This window comes from Equus quagga, chromosome 3 (genome assembly GCF_021613505.1).
Source record: "Equus quagga isolate Etosha38 chromosome 3, UCLA_HA_Equagga_1.0, whole genome shotgun sequence".
NCBI classification, from domain to species: domain Eukaryota; kingdom Metazoa; phylum Chordata; class Mammalia; order Perissodactyla; family Equidae; genus Equus; species Equus quagga.
In genome coordinates, this window is record NC_060269.1 from 108,598,399 (window position 1) to 108,614,216 (window position 15,818).

General features: G+C 41.2%; 1 protein-coding gene across 15 annotated transcripts in view; it reads right to left on the reverse strand.

Moving 5' to 3' along the window:
• ADGRL3 (adhesion G protein-coupled receptor L3) overlaps positions 1-15,081 on the reverse strand; it is a 794,963-nt gene extending 779,882 nt beyond the window's left edge. For 7 of the 15 annotated variants that reach the window (XM_046656115.1, XM_046656107.1, XM_046656116.1 and 4 more), the window contains exon 1: positions 14,551-15,079. The gene's annotated coding sequence lies outside the window, so the exon portion shown is untranslated. Of the gene's footprint in view, positions 1-14,550 lie in introns of all 15 variants that reach the window. The other 8 variants (XM_046656110.1, XM_046656106.1, XM_046656108.1 and 5 more) reach the window with 4 other exon arrangements.
• Positions 15,082-15,818: the final 737 nt, after the last annotated feature.

Here is a 15,818-nt window from a genome sequence, read left to right on the forward strand (position 1 = left end):
ACTATGCTGAATTTTCTTCCCTTTCCTCAGCTCTATTCACCTCCTCCAGGAGAACATGCCTGGGTCTGTGACGAGCTCTTCTGATGACAGAACGTGAAGGGAGCAGTGAACCAGCATATTCTCTAGGGCTGCCTGCTCAACCTTCATATCTTAGCTCAAACGTCACGTGCTCTGCAAAGTCTTCCCAGATCCTACTCACCCCCCCAACTCAGACAAGGTCTGATCTTGCAGCTGTAACTCTCATAGCACCCTGGCCTTGACCTTTGTAGCACTTACCACAATTTTAAGTAAATAATTAATGATAGCTACATTGCTTAATACCTCTTTATTTCCATCGTTTTACAAGTGCTATAAAGTCAGAGGCTCTTTCTGCCATGTTATGCTCCATATCCTGAGCATGATGCAGACATCTGATGCTAATAAATACATAGTGAATGACAAAATTAATGACTTAATGAAGCCAATCTTTTTAAAACTGCAGAAAAAAGGAGAACAACTGAGAGGGCCACTTAGAAGATATTAGCTTCAGTAACAAATGAAAAATTAACACAAACAATAAAAGCTATCAGTGTGCTATATGCTTTACATATGTCATCTCATTTAACCCTCACAATAACTTTCAAAGGTAAGCATTATTTTGATCCCCATTTTACACATGAGGAAACTGAGGCATGGAGAGGTTGAGTAACTCTTCCAGGGTCATCCAGAGGGAGGGTTGGAAATCATGCATTTCTGATTCCCAAGCTTCTGCTCTCTTTTTACCTTACCTCGTTGCTTCTCTTTAATATAAATTTTATTACTGCATTTTGCATTTCTCTACATGTGTATTTATCACTGTCAGTAAAGATCATTTAATTAATTCAGAACTAAATGAAAGTTAATGCTTAAACTTTAAAATAATTTGCAGTAATTTCAAGTAAATAAATTCAGCCATGTGGGAAAAAGAGGAGTGAAAGGGGTACACTGTATTTGATGCTCAATATATCCAATATATACACTGCTGCTTTATAAATGAAGAGACTTTGAAATTGCCTTGATATAAGATAGGATTACCGTGGGCCCAAAACTCTGGTTGTAGAATTTATTTGATCTGTAAACATAAGGGAAAGAAAACTGATATAAGAAACTATATCAAATCCTAAAATGATTTACTGTTAAAGAAAACGTCAGTATCCTTAATAGTAGAGAAACGTAACAGAGAAATATGAGAGAAACTTATTTGATTCCCTAACATTTTTAAAGAATGTAAGATATTTCCATTATGTCATTTCCTTTGTAAACCTTCACAGAAAGAATGTCTAACCTATTTTATCTTTTTAAAATATGTTGTTACCACATGCAATACTGTACCACAGCTCTTTAAGAAGGATGAAATGTGAAAATTCTTATAAAATCAACTACTGATTAAGCTTTTTTGAAAAATTAACTGCAAAGGTATGCTAGTCTAATGAATCTTACCTTTACTTTGATCTCACGGATGTTTTAGAAAGAACCCACAGTCCTATCCCCTCTTTACATGAAACAGACCTAGAGGGGCTGGCCCACTGGCCGAGTGGTTAGGTTCACGCGCTCCGCTGCAGGCGCCCCAGTGTTTCGTTGGTTCGAATCCTGGGCGCGGACATGGCACTGCTCATCAAACCACGCTGAGGCAGCGTCCCACATGCCACAGCTAGAAGGACCCACAACGAAGAATATACAACTATGTACCGGGGGGCTTTGGGGAGAAAAAGGAAAAAAAATCAAATCAAAAAAAAAAGAAAGAAACAGACCTAGGGAAGTTATATGATAAATATGATACAGCTACATAGAGACAAAGCCATGCCTGAAACCAAAAATGAGAATTTTCACGTGCAAGACTGAGAAGTTCCTTGATAGAAGGCAGCATATGCTGTAACCAGCCAGGTCCCTTTGGGCAAGTCACTTCAATTCTTGATGAGAATTTTTTTTTAAGTTTTATTTTTATTGTGCTAAGAACACTTAACATGAGATCTACCCTCTTAACAGATTTTTAAGTGCACGATATAGTACTGTTAACTATAGGCACAATGTTGTATAGCAGATTTCTATAACTTTCTCACCTTACATAACTGAAACTTTATACCCATTGATTAGCAAATGGGGAGTTGTTAATCAACAACAATAAATTTTTTCTTTTGAGGAAATAAAGTGTGCAAAGGGTGTGCCTTTTAAGATTCCTTTCTATGCCTTTATTATTCCGCATTCAGGTACAGAGCAATTTTCAACGGCACTTGAATTTATCTTGCAACAGTAACTTCAAAAACTGCTTTCGTGTTCAGTTGTTTCTTCTAGGTCCATAAAGCACATTCACGCAGTTATTCATTCATTTATTAATCAAGCATTAAACTCTATCCATAAATAAGTTCTGGTGCAGACTTAAAGAAATATGGAAAGTGAAATAAGAATTGGTTTCCAATCTGACTGCTAGAAATATACCTTAAATAGACCATTATGATTGCAAGTAGAAGTCACAAAGATGCTACTTAAAGTATAACTGTTAGTCCAAGTCAAAAATGAATTTATGAAATCAAATTCAGTAGGTATTGGTATTATTGTAAAAATGACAAAAAGTTGCATCATGCACCTGCTGTTTTCCTTTTCCACTTGACTTAAACACTACTGAACACCTCATATTTTGTACCTCATTCTTATTCCTATGAACAGATCTCTAACTGAACTTACACCTACCAAAACTTGAGTTCATGTTTACTAATTATGACCCATAATCTTCCGTTTACTTTTCTGTACTGATCTCTCTCTCCTTTTATAGACAACGTTCAATTACTATGAAAGTGTTTATTGACAGTTTACTCCTACTTTTCATACTTAAATTTTACAATAGCCCAAACCCAGCCCACAATTTTCTTGTTCCAAAAGAGGTTTGGTAAAGAAGAACTTGGTTAAGTTGAGGTTTTAGATGAACTTAGGAGATAAGACGTCCAGTCACAGCAGAGAATGAAACTAAGAAATTTTATGGGAACGTAAAGTGGATGGTGGACTTCTTAGTTTTTCATAAATCAGTTTCACTGTACAGTTTTGTTTTAATATTATGTTAAATTCAAAGACATTAGGCACAGTCCTATTTAAATGTTAATAGCCAGTAAATTCATTTTTTATTACTATTTTACTGACCTCAGCATTTATACATTCATATATGTGAGAGTTAGTAATTGTCAAGAGTTACCAAACAATTGGTATGTTACTAACTTTATTAACTATACATAACTGAGCGTTAGTAACTACTAACTATACATAGCTGAGAGTTAGCAATTCTTAAGAATTCCCAAAAAAGAGGACGAGTTACGCTTGTACAGAGGACAATGATGCATGTGGATCATTGTAACCAAGTAGTAAAAGTCAAACAGTAATTATTTTCTCTTTGTCCTAGGAACTGTACTTCAAGGAATCTGCTACAGAAATCATCAGAGAACGGGCCAAGCTTTACATTAATTATCCTACCAAAATATGACAACCCACATGAATAAGGAAATGTTTAAATAAATCATAGTATATCAATACTATGAAATATTTTAGAATATTAAAAATGATCCTTTCAAAAAAATTAATGGCATTGGGAAATTGAAGAGAATTATACAAACTGTATATTTAGCTTAACCTCAATTCTGGTAAAACAAACACAATACACAATCAAAATACAGATAACATGGGGCCGGCCCGATGGTGCAAGCGGTTAAGTTCACACGTTCCACTTCAGTGGCCTGGGGTTCGCCAGTTCGGATCCTGAGTGCGGACCTGCACACTGTTTGTCAAACCATACTGTGGCAGGCGTCCCACATATAAAGTAGAGGAAGATGGGCACAGATGTTAGCTCAGGGCCAGTCTTCCTCAGCAAAAGGAGGAGGATTGGCAGCAGATGCTAGCTCAGGGCTAATCTTCCTTAAAAAAATAAATGAATAAAAAATTTTTAAAATTTTTTTTAAATACAGATAATACATGGATAAAATACACGGATAATCAAGCTAAAAATATGTGTGTAATAATCTCTGCAAATATTGTGATGTACCACTATATTATGATATATTGGGTGATTTCTGTTTTGACTTTTTGTATCTCTATTATTTCACAAGTGTTCAACTGGCATACTATCCTCTGACATTGATACTATGAGTCTTTCATGAAGACAGTGCATTCATTTGTAATAAAGAAGGTTAATTTCTCCCTTATAAATCTAATGCTTTCTTTCATACTTCACTACATTTTTGTCATTGTTGCTCTATTTCAACACCCCTTAGATTCAAGGAAGAAAACACACATATACACTACTGCAATCTCACCATCATCCATTATTCAAGAAGGTCTCATTGAATAAATGTCTGCTCAGAGGCTCTAAGCAAATTTCATTTCTGAACACTACTGTCTGCAGCCCAGCAGGCTATTTCACCAAGATAAGATCACACATTTAATCAAATGCACCAAAAAAAGAAATACTCCCAAAGTTTGCTTAATAATGTTAAATCATAAAAATACAATGTTGACAGCCTACTAATTCTTAGTGCTCTTTCTTCTTCAAGGATTTGCAACAATAAAGAAGGTATACAGGAGTTCTTCTAATTAAGGTTTCTACTAACCTTTAAAAATTCTCCCAAATTATCTTATGTTTCTATTTATCTTGAATTTGTACTTAAAAATGAAAAGTCAACACAACTGTCTGTTTTGAACAAAGAAAAAACAAAAAACAATAAATTTAGGAGGTTTTCACAACTTACACAAACAATACCTCTAAAGCACCGTTTCACTTCAACTGATCAAATGCCAGCATTAACACTACCCAGACTCTAGTTTTTGCAATAATGGATCCATATTAGACGTCTGTCACTTCAATAATATTATTATTGGATAGGTTGAAGTATATTTTCATTGGATTCTTCAGGCAGCTAATAAAGTTATCCATACTAAGTAATTTGAAATTTCGTATTTCATGTACTTTTCAATATTCTGCCTCTAAACATAAGGTTTACTTGAATAAACATATATTCCCATCAGTACCATGACACAACGAATACACTAGCAAGTGTAAAATAATTAGATGTCTCAAACAGATGGATGGATTCACATCTGCAAATGCATTTTTTCTGCTTGTACTTCTATTTGCATTTATTTTTTGCTATATTTATTCCCATGCCATAAGTTTTTGTTTCTTCAGTTTCTTCTGGGATAACTTTTTCGTCTGTGCAATTTCCACTTCCAGTTTGGGAACAATGTGTTCCTTTTCAGTAAGGACCATCTTAATGTGGCTGGTGGAGCTCATACATGAGTTAATCCAACCATGAGTTTTGTGTCCAACGGCATTTCTTGGGGGCCTAGTTCATCTGGATGTACCTAATACCTAAATAATCTACATTTAAACCTGTAAGTGCAGCATTACTGTCTGCATTTTTAAGCATGAGTAACAAAAATTCAGCACTCAATGTGCCACCAAACCTGGGTCCAGCGCCCCTATTTGGCACTATACAATGGCAACTCCATCAGGGTATGATGGAATGCCAGATGTTGCTTATGTAAATAATATCTTTCAGATGTCTGGTAACTTTTCAGATACGCATACCCTTCATAAGTGGGGCAGTTTCACAGGTGTTCTTAAACCCAAAGATGTGAATCCCTTGATTTGCATGTTTGGGTTGGGTTTTCTACGTCAACCATTTTTCAAGATCACTTTGGCTGCATACAGGAAAAGAGTAAACCCATTTTTAATGGTTTTCTTCACCAATTCTCCTAATGCCTGATCTGCCTCAGTTAACAAAGGATCACTGTAGTAGATATTCAAGTTTTATCAACCCCTCGCCCTTTTTCTGTGGACAGGATCTCTCTCTTAATTAAGCCTTTCCTTCTTCAAGCTAAGTATTTGTCCATCCACAGAGGAACTGCAATATCCTTAATGACTCCACTAAGCTGGTGATGGTGCACAGATCTAAAACTGCATACCTAATTCAGGCTGTAGTGAAAGGGAGAGAATCCAGAAGGCAGAGAAGGAAATGTGGTAGTCTGGATAGGGGCATGCAGCTGGAGCAGAATCCTAGCGGGATTCAGGGTACTAATTCTTTCTGATGCCTAGGTAAACCTCCATCCCTCCCCAAGATTCTTTAGGTAAGAAACACAATGACCTCCCAATAAATTAATCATTTTGGCCTGAAGCTAGTTGGAAGGGTCTTTGCAATTAAAAGAGAAATAATGAACTCACCCATTCTACTAAATCTTCTGAGTTGAATTTAAGTCCATATGACAACTGAGATGTTATCATAAAATATGCAGCATTTTGGAATGAGTGTAAAATAATACTTAACTGTCATACACAAAAATTATTGAAAATTAAAGTGAAATTTAACTGAAAATGCCTAAAATTCAAAAAATGATAGTGTATTATTTTAAAAGAAAATGATTGCCTAAGCTCTTCTTCCAAAGACAAATATAGTTAATCATATGAGTAAAACTCCACAGACAAATTCAACCAAACAGTTAAAGCCAATATAAAGAAGAAAGTCTATAGACATACACATGCCTCATGGTAACACAAAACTACTTCTCAATAGACTCTTTGTCCACTCCCTGAAGTCACGATCAGTATTCTGAGTCAAGGTTCAAACAATAACCATGAGCCACTGACAAATCAAGAACACTGAAAATTAGAAAAAATAAAAGACATAAATGTAAACCAGTTGAGCCCTTCCATTCTTGCCAAAAATAAAGTCTCATCTCAAAAAGAAGGCCATCAGTCAGGACCATTTCCTCTTATCTAAAAGTATTTGGAAGAGTTTTGAGGAAAGGAAAAAGGGGAAAAAAACAAAACAAAACAGGAGACTGTTGAAAAACCTCTTACAGGGTCAGCTGTCAATGGAACGCATTTTAGTATTCAGGTTACCCACCCATGCAGAACATCAAAAACTGGGCTTGAGTCTCTCCCTTATTCTCACAGGCTCAGGCTACTGTGGAGCCACTGGGGATGTCTTGAATAGTAACACGCTCTGCCTCTGCGGGACGCATCAACACCAACACAAGCTGATCAAACAAAAGTGGGTGTCGTTTCTACTTGGCTTTCATTTTCTTGAGTCATCCCCTAAAACACTTAAGCCTGGTACAATTTAGCAAGTCAGCTGTCCAGTGTGCAGCTTATTTTTTCATTCATTTTTACCACCTACCATGTTGTACTCCTTCCGCTGGGTAATTATAGGGAAAAGTCACACATTCTAATAACTTCTCCTATTGGCAACTGTCACTGAAATACAGATGTTAATTCTAAAATCTGGACCTGTTTATGACCCTTTCCATGCTTCTAGTCTTCAAAGCAATTTGGGGATCTGAATTTTAAGAATTCATCTGCACTTATGGCAATCTTACGAGGACCTGAACTTTGGGATTATAAATCTTTTAAAAGCATGGGAATCCTTAAATCTTGGAAGTTTATGATAATTTGGTTACAACACTGGAGAAAATTCTGATGCAGTAAGAGCTTAAAGAGCTGCTGACGCCATGTGAAAGATGATCAGGATTTTAATTTAAAATGTCTTACATTAAATTGCTACTTTCATTTTATACCTGATTTAAAGTCAATCTTCAGACACGGCATTTGGTGGCTGTCAAAAACATTTTCCTGTCAGGATTATGATTTTTGGTGGAGAATTAGTAGCAGAGCACAACATTTTAAGATTAAGAGGAAGAGCTCAGAAATAAGTACTTAATAAAAGGTTAAAAACGGAGAGAGGAAAGAACATGAGGAAGACAAAAAGACCTGTGAAACCTTTCTCGGCTGCTTAAGAAAATGCTATTGATTTTCATTGCTCATCAAGAACTCTTCAATTAAGAAAATGATATGTGATCTAGCTAAATTTTCTTAATAATGGTACTCAAGGATATTTCTAATAAGCCTATGACTAATAATAATAGGTACCATTCATTAAATGCTCACTCCATCAGATACTTTTCTATTTACTTCCTATTCCTCCCTCCAAACCAGTAATGGAGATTTCATTACCTTTATCTTACAGATAGAGATGAGAGCTAGAAAATTGTGGAATTGGGATTGTACTCAAGTGTCTCTCATTCCAAAGGCCATTTCTGAGAAGTTCATAATTAGGGACAGTGCCCAGCTATGCCCATCTAAGGAGTATAATTTAGTTTCTATGACTTTAAATCAGGATTAACCAAAGTACTCGAGAAGATAAGACTGCAATACTAACTTCATGGTGGCAGGCCGAGGTCAGAAATTAAACTAGCCATGGAATATACCCACAAAAATGTATACAATGTATAAATATATGTATGAAGTTTCAAATAGATGTCAAAGTGCCATTCAGAAGTATTACAGTTCACCAGTTAAACTTTAGCATCTAGTAAAACTAATCTCTATGCGGAGCTTCCATTACTCGTTAGGCGTATTACCACTCACAAACAAACTGAACTACAGTATATAATTATCCCAAGGATCCTTTTCACTGAAAATGGCCTGTTGTGATGCTTAGATAGCGATTAACAGACGAAGAGTGCAGTGAGTCGTCTTGATATCACTTCAGAAAAGTGATTTCCTCCCTAATAATTCCCAAGATACATAAATATTCAATTAGGGTCTTTGAAATCTCGATTTAATTGGGCATTCACACTCTACCCTACTTCAAACTTAGCCCAAGCGATGAAAGGTGTTTTATTAACTCTTACTACAAAAAAAAAAAAAAAATCCCAATAACTCTTCATGAGTTTTAAAGTGGGAGGGTAAAATAAAGCCAAGATTATCTTCTATATGAAATTTTCCAATTTAATAGCATTTTAAGACATGCTCTAAAGCAATGAGGTGAAACATAAATGCATATCTGAATCACATGGGGAGTTGACTGATGTCTCCTGGGACCCTCGTGAGACCTAGTAGTTCATAATAATGACAATAATAATAATGACAGCAGCAAATAGTTACAATCCTGTAATTACATGCCTGGAACTGTTTTAAGAACTTGGCATTCATTTTCCCATTAAATCTTCACAACAATCTATGAATTAGGTACAACTGTTACACCCTTTAAAACATATCGGGAAACTGAGGCACAGAGAGATCCAGTACCTTGCCCAAGTCAAATAATTTATCAAACCTAGGCGAACGCACCAGAGTCCCTTCTCTTCTGCCTCTCCAGAGCACAGAATTTCAAGACCTGTGGCCTAGCTTTTAAACTTTCCCAGTAGTTCCTTTGCTCCTGTCACTAGATGAGGTTGGAAACCTGCAGCTTTAAAGTCTTTGTTTCACGCACTGGGGACCAAAAAACTAAAAACAAGCTTCACATGTTGGGAAGAGAATAATGAAAATGTCAAATAACTAATAAAATATCCAACGTGCTTGTGTCTTTTTAAAGCTTGAATAATCTACTTGTTTTCTTACCCTAGATGGCTCCTTTTATGGTCAGATGGGGTGACATTTGTGAATACAAGGAGGGAGATCTTGGAAAAGTCAACATCAGCAGTTCTCAGACCCTCTGATCTGAGGACCCTTTTACATACTTAAAATTCATGACCTAAAGCAACTTTTGATTCTGTTGGTTATAATTATCAATATTTATGTATTAATAGTTAAAGTAGGAAAATTTTAAAACACAAGAAGACACAGCACACATGCCATATGCCATCAGAGCAACGATGTCATCACAAAGCATGTACCTTCTGGAAAACTCCACTGTACACTTGTTAAAGTAAGAGAGTGAAAGGCAAATAACATCTTAACACTATAATGAAAATGTTTTCTCTTCACAGACCCTTGGAGAGGGTCTCAGAGACCCACAAGTTTCCCAGAACACACTTTGAGAAGGGAGGATTGTCTTCTCTAGAAAATAACTGACCTCAAAGTTTTACCAGACAGAAATATTCAGTTGTGTGATTTAATTTTCCATCTAGAGATAATTTTCATAATAGTAGTACCACAAACAATATTCTATTTAAATTCTTAAATAATAAGGACCAAATGTTAACCTATTCTAATATGTATACGTAATCACACTTAGGAAGAAATTCAATAATATTAAAGTAAATTCTTGTTTTAAGTGTCAATAAGACATAAGCAAGACATAAATTATTAAGAGCTATACAATCTGTTATAATCAAACACAGGAAGAACTCTCCCCTTTCATACCCACTCCCTAAAACAAATGGAGAATTTTAACTAATTAAGAGTAGGATGGCTAATATTTTTATTTATTTATTTATTTTTGGTGAGGAAGATTGGCCCTGAGCTAACATCTCTTGCCAACCTTCCTCTTTTTGCTTGAGGAAGATTGTCACCAAACTAACATCTGTGCGAGTCTTCCTCTATTTTGTATGTGGGACACCACAAAAGCATGGCTTGATGAGTGGTATGCAGGTCCATGCCTACAATCTGAACCTGGGAATCCCAAGCCGCCAAAGCAGAGCTTGCAAACTTAACCACTATACCACCGGGCTGGCCCCAAGGACAGCTAATTTTTTTAAGTATATTTTGTATTGGTGAGTGCATTACCATACTTCACAATTCTAAGAAAAAAATTACACCTGGTTACTTACGCAGTAGTAGAGATAATTTTATTGGGCCATACAGACACTCACACCAGGGTAGTAACATTAAAGGGTTTGGGGGAAAACACACACATCTTAGGACTCATGCTATCTGGAGGCAGGCTCACACTACATTCTCAAACTGGCCAAACACACACACACACACACACAGATAACAAAGGGAAAATGTCAGGAGGCCCTTACCATATTTGAATATTTTACTTTATATTTTACTATAAAATAGGGTATTCTATAATGAAATGTATTTGCATAAAAGAAAAAGACATAATGCAATAGTAATCTAAGTGTAAATATGTCCTTGAAGGCAAACAAATGATAAACTACAATACAGCCTGTTTTTAGGGCCCCTTCCTATGTGAGCAAACGCACATTTTGAATGCAATGCAAATCTTAAGAAATCAAAGGGAAAACAGCCATCTGCAAAACTTAACCAAAGATCAGCTCCCTCTAATTCCAACTGCTCTGGCCATTCACACCATGATAAATTAAGGCTGCAGAGCATTCCTCAAAATCAGTCTCTGTTCTTAAATACAAAAATCACCACCAGTTTTCCTTGCTGATTTCTGGGCAAAAATACCCCACTGCTAACAGTAACTGTCACTGCTCCTTGGGGGTTCTTTTCAAAAAGAGTTTCAACCAGCAAAGTGGTCAAAATGAAATGTGGGAAACAGTTCAGTTTAGCATGATATTATTTGACTAACTTGAATCCTTTGGATTTTATAACCTTGTTTTATTTTCTATTTAGGATTTCCTTGGCTATAGCTCACCACGGAATCAAAGGTAAATCAAGTCCATAAGAATCCGGCCTTTCCTAATGACTAGAAACAATGCCAGGCACAGCAGCAGGAGCCAGTAAGTCTCACACTCGCTATTATTCCCTGTGGAAAGGAATACTTCAATCTCTGAGCTGTAAGAAGATCATCATTAAGAAAATCATGTCTAAAAGACCTTCCATTCATATTTCTGAGGAGAGCTCTCAATCTGAAGGAGAATCACACCAAGCAATTTAAAATGAGACATCAAAAGCAAATCACCTGCTGGCTTATCATTCTTGCACCCAGGGATGTCTGTTGCAGTCTATCTAAAAAATGTAAATAGTTCACATAAACCTTTATCCTAACATTCCTCCTCCGAGTTTACAGCAATAGTCCAGTCAACCATACATACCAAGAGAGCGCGTTATTTAATATTTAGTGCTAAGTGCTACGGAATGGCACTCAAGCGCTCTGACACATTCACCTTCAGCTAAAGACAGCACAATACACTGACGGACACAGTTCTAATGACATCAGGACCTGTGGAATGTATGACTGCTAGGAAACACATGCTGCTAGGAAACAAAGAACAGATCTGATCAAATCTTCTAATGGAAGGACTGGGAATCATTGTGATTAGATCTTTTAAAATGAGAGGACAAGTATTCTTTAATCTTCAGAAATATTGGCAAGAGTAAAGAGTAACACATACCCTCTAGAAATGAAACAAATATATGAAGCTAGATTCTCATGAATTAAATTAAAATTCTCTTGAGTTTTCTATTAAGAGGACCACCACTAGCCATTATCTCAGAAAAATCTACCTTAATCAAAATCAGGTATCAATGATTCAGTATTCCTTCTTTTTTTGCAACTAAGCTTTTTCAAGAAGTCAAGATCTTAAAAAGTACCATTTTACATACTTTTTAAACAAAATAGAATGTAGCCATTTGCAACAAACGCCAAAGCAATCAAAGCTAATCTACAACTACGGAATTTACTATCTTCTAATTACTGAAACTGAAAAGCAGTTTATCTTTTCAACTTTTTTAAACTGTTAATCTTTGTACATTTTTAACCCTTGCTTTGGTTACCAAAAAAAAAAAAAGATTGAGTGAAACAACGCTGAGAGATATTTCAACACAAATATCCTTTTAACTCCTACAAAAATTAGCTGGAAACCCCTTTTGGTCATGCTACAAAAGAAATGACAAGTCTCTGTAATTCACGTACAGACAAATTGGGCGCCAGAACTCCAGGTCATTTAGTACCATTACAGGTTGGAAAATCTACCAGGGAAATCTGGCTAACTTCTGTTTAATCTCATAGAGAAATAAAAAACATTCCCCAAATGAAAAATTACTCAAGAAGTGTTTCTTCGTAGATTCTACAATGACATTCTCTAACTAGTGTTGATAGCCCATGTGACACTAAATTAACAGACCGCCTATTTACTTCAGTGCAAAACACAGAAGGCAATTTTTCCTTCCTGCCAGAGTCTGTGCGTCTCCTCATTTCCCCAGCAGCTGGCTGGAAGGATGTAAAATCAGAGGTGCAAGAAGGCTTATACTTCCTAATGAGTAATCCACCCAGGAAAGTAAACACAACAGACACCACTAGGTTCGGCTCGAAAGGAGCCTGTGGCAGGGCTGCTTACACCGTTGTTTACAATGCGCTCTAACTACTGCAGGCAGGATCACACACAGGCACAGGCAGGAGACACCCGGAGGTGGCTCGCACGCCTCAGTTCGCCCAACTGCTGTGATATCTCCGGCCATAAATAAAGCAGAGCACGTTTCTATCGGAGTGAGGAAAGTGGCCGGAGAATTCCAGGGACCGGGGGTTATGCTGGGTTGACTCGGTTATTTCAATCTGCCGGAGAGATGACTACTCTGTCCCTTGGTCCTCATCAGGGCCAATCTGGGGTGCGTCGAGCGCAGCACCAGAGACTCTCACGCGCCGCACGCATGTTGCGGAGGTCCTCCTCACTGGGGAAAAGGGGACAGACGCCGTGAGGGTTCCTCGCAAGCCCTACGGGGCCCCACGCGGCCTCCTAAAACCAGATTTTCCAGTTAAGCGGATCTCAGGCGATTTCGATAAGCAAGCTCAGCTCAAGTAGCATCAGCTCTGCCATCCACGCACATACCCCCCGGCCATCCCCCGAGCGCACGAACGCGCACACACGGACACGCACATGCCGACCCCGCCGGCAACTAACCCCGGTAGCGGAGCTCAGCCCCCCCGCCCCCGCCACATACACACCCACCCACCTATAAAGCTGGGGGGGCCTGGCCCGCTTAGCCCCTGAGCTCCGACGTGGGACGAGCGGCTGGGGCGCGGCAGCACCTACGCTCCGCTGCAGCCCGGAGCCTCCCCTCCTCCTGTGAGAAGCGCCGGGGCGCCTGCCCTCCTACCTGTAACCCAGCCGGCCGTGGCCACCAAGGCTCTGCCCACCCCGCCCGGGGACCCCGGCCGCCTGAATTCGTGCAACACCGCCCCCTGCCCCATGCCCACTCCCAACGCCGCAACACCCCGGGCCACCCACGAAAGTGGCAGCTTTCTTCAGCCAAAGCCGCCTAACAAAGCCTGGGCAAGCAGGTGTAAACCAAACTGCCGGGAAGGGGACACAGCGGGAGGGGTGTGGAGAGGCAGCGCGGCTCCACGACTCAGGGGCGCGACCTGGGCAACCGCAGCCACCAGGATGCTCCAGGCAAGAGTCCGGGGAGGATCGCGGCGGGCTCGCAGCCCCGCAGTCCCCATCAGCCCGGTGGCCAGCTCCTCACCGGGTTCCTGTCGGTCCTCCAGCCCGCTCCCGCCTCCATCCGCACCCGCTCCGGGCCGGCGGAGAGAAGGCGCCCCCTGGTCTGCTTTCAGCCCCCACCAGGGGATGACACTGGGGTGAGAGAGGAGGGAAAATTCCCGGAGTGGAAACCGTCCCTGTTCCCCAGCGTGCTGGACTGCGAATGCACCGGTCTACTCTCCGCTTCATCCCTCCCGGCCGCCAAATCGCCCAGTAGCTGGAAAAACCGAACCCGTGCCAAAGCCCAGCGCCCACCAGCCAGGAGGCTCCCTTCCCGCCCCGCATCACGATCGGATGAGTGTGTGTGCGGGCGAGTGTGTGAGTGGGAGGGTGAGTGCGCGTGAATCCCGCACCCCCTCGGCTGCCCGCCCCGCGGACGCCGCCGCCTGCGCCGGGCCAGGGCTACCACCATTCGGAAGAGTGAGAAGAATAAATTACCTTTCGCAACCGCCGGTCCCTGAGATCGTCCCATCAGTTGTTCAACAATCTGCAGCCGGGTGCAGCTTCCACAATCCAGCCATGGAGCCCGGGGCAAAAGACAGGCCGGTCCCAGCGAAGACACCCCCGCCACACGCGGTAAAGAATAATAACCAAAGCGCAGAGAAGGCAGCAGGAGGGTGGAGACCCCAGCCACGGAGACACCAACTAAAAGTCTTTCCTTCCCCCTTTCTTCTGCTACACAGCCAGGGAGAAAGAGGAAGGAAAAACAAAAACATCCAAATGCTTGTCTTCCTTCACGTTTCCTCGCTTCACACACACCAAGAGGGTAAAAACGGAGCAAAGAGAGAGGAGGGTTCAAATGTCTCTCGCAGTCCACAGTTGCACAACTTCGGAGTCAGGCTCTGTCTCCAGCAGCAGCCGAGGGACCCAAGCGGCAGCTATTAACATGCGGCAGTCATAGCTGGGGCTGCTTCTCCTGCTGCTGCTGCTGCTGCTGCTGCTGCCGCCGCTTAAGGCAAGACGCTGCTGAAGAGACCAAAAATCTTCCACCATCCATCCCCCCAGCCGATCTTTATATCCAGTTCTCCCACCCCACCCCCTTCTCTTTCTTTTTCTTCTTCTCCGTCCTCCCCTTTCCGCCTGGGAGCGGGAGCGATGGAATAGGTAGGGGGAGCCGCGAGGGCCAGGAGTGGCTTCTTCTCCACCAAACCCTCCTCCTTCTCCGCCCGAGCTTCTCTCCCCGCCAAGGCTCTCCTCTCGCGCCCGCAACCTGCGCCGGGAGCCGGAGCGAGGGCCACGCAAACTCCTTCCCCAGTGCACAGCGGGGGCGCGCGGGGGGCGCGGGCGCCGGGCCGCGGAGGGCTGCGTCCCGGGGGCCGCGGAGCCCCGAGCCCGGGGGGTGGCTGCCTAGCTCGCCGGCCGGGCCGGGTAGCTGCGGGCATGTGGGAGCTTCATCGCGCGGCCCCGGGCTCCGCGCCGCCTCTTCGGTTCTTTCTCTTCTTCGACTCCCCGAGAGCGAGCAAGGCTCTGGTGCTCTCCAGACACGCACACACACACGCGCACACACGAGCGAGCTCCTGCCAAAGCAAACCGTGCAACCCGCGCGCGCGCACACCGGAGAAAAAGGACGGAGGCAAAAAGAGAAGAAAGAAAGGGGAGGGGGCGAGTCACAGGCGGCAGCAGCAGCAGCTGCCGGCGCGGAGGCAACGAGCAGTCCGGGAAAAGCCGGCAGAGGCAGCGGCGGCGCCCACCCGCACCCGCGGCAG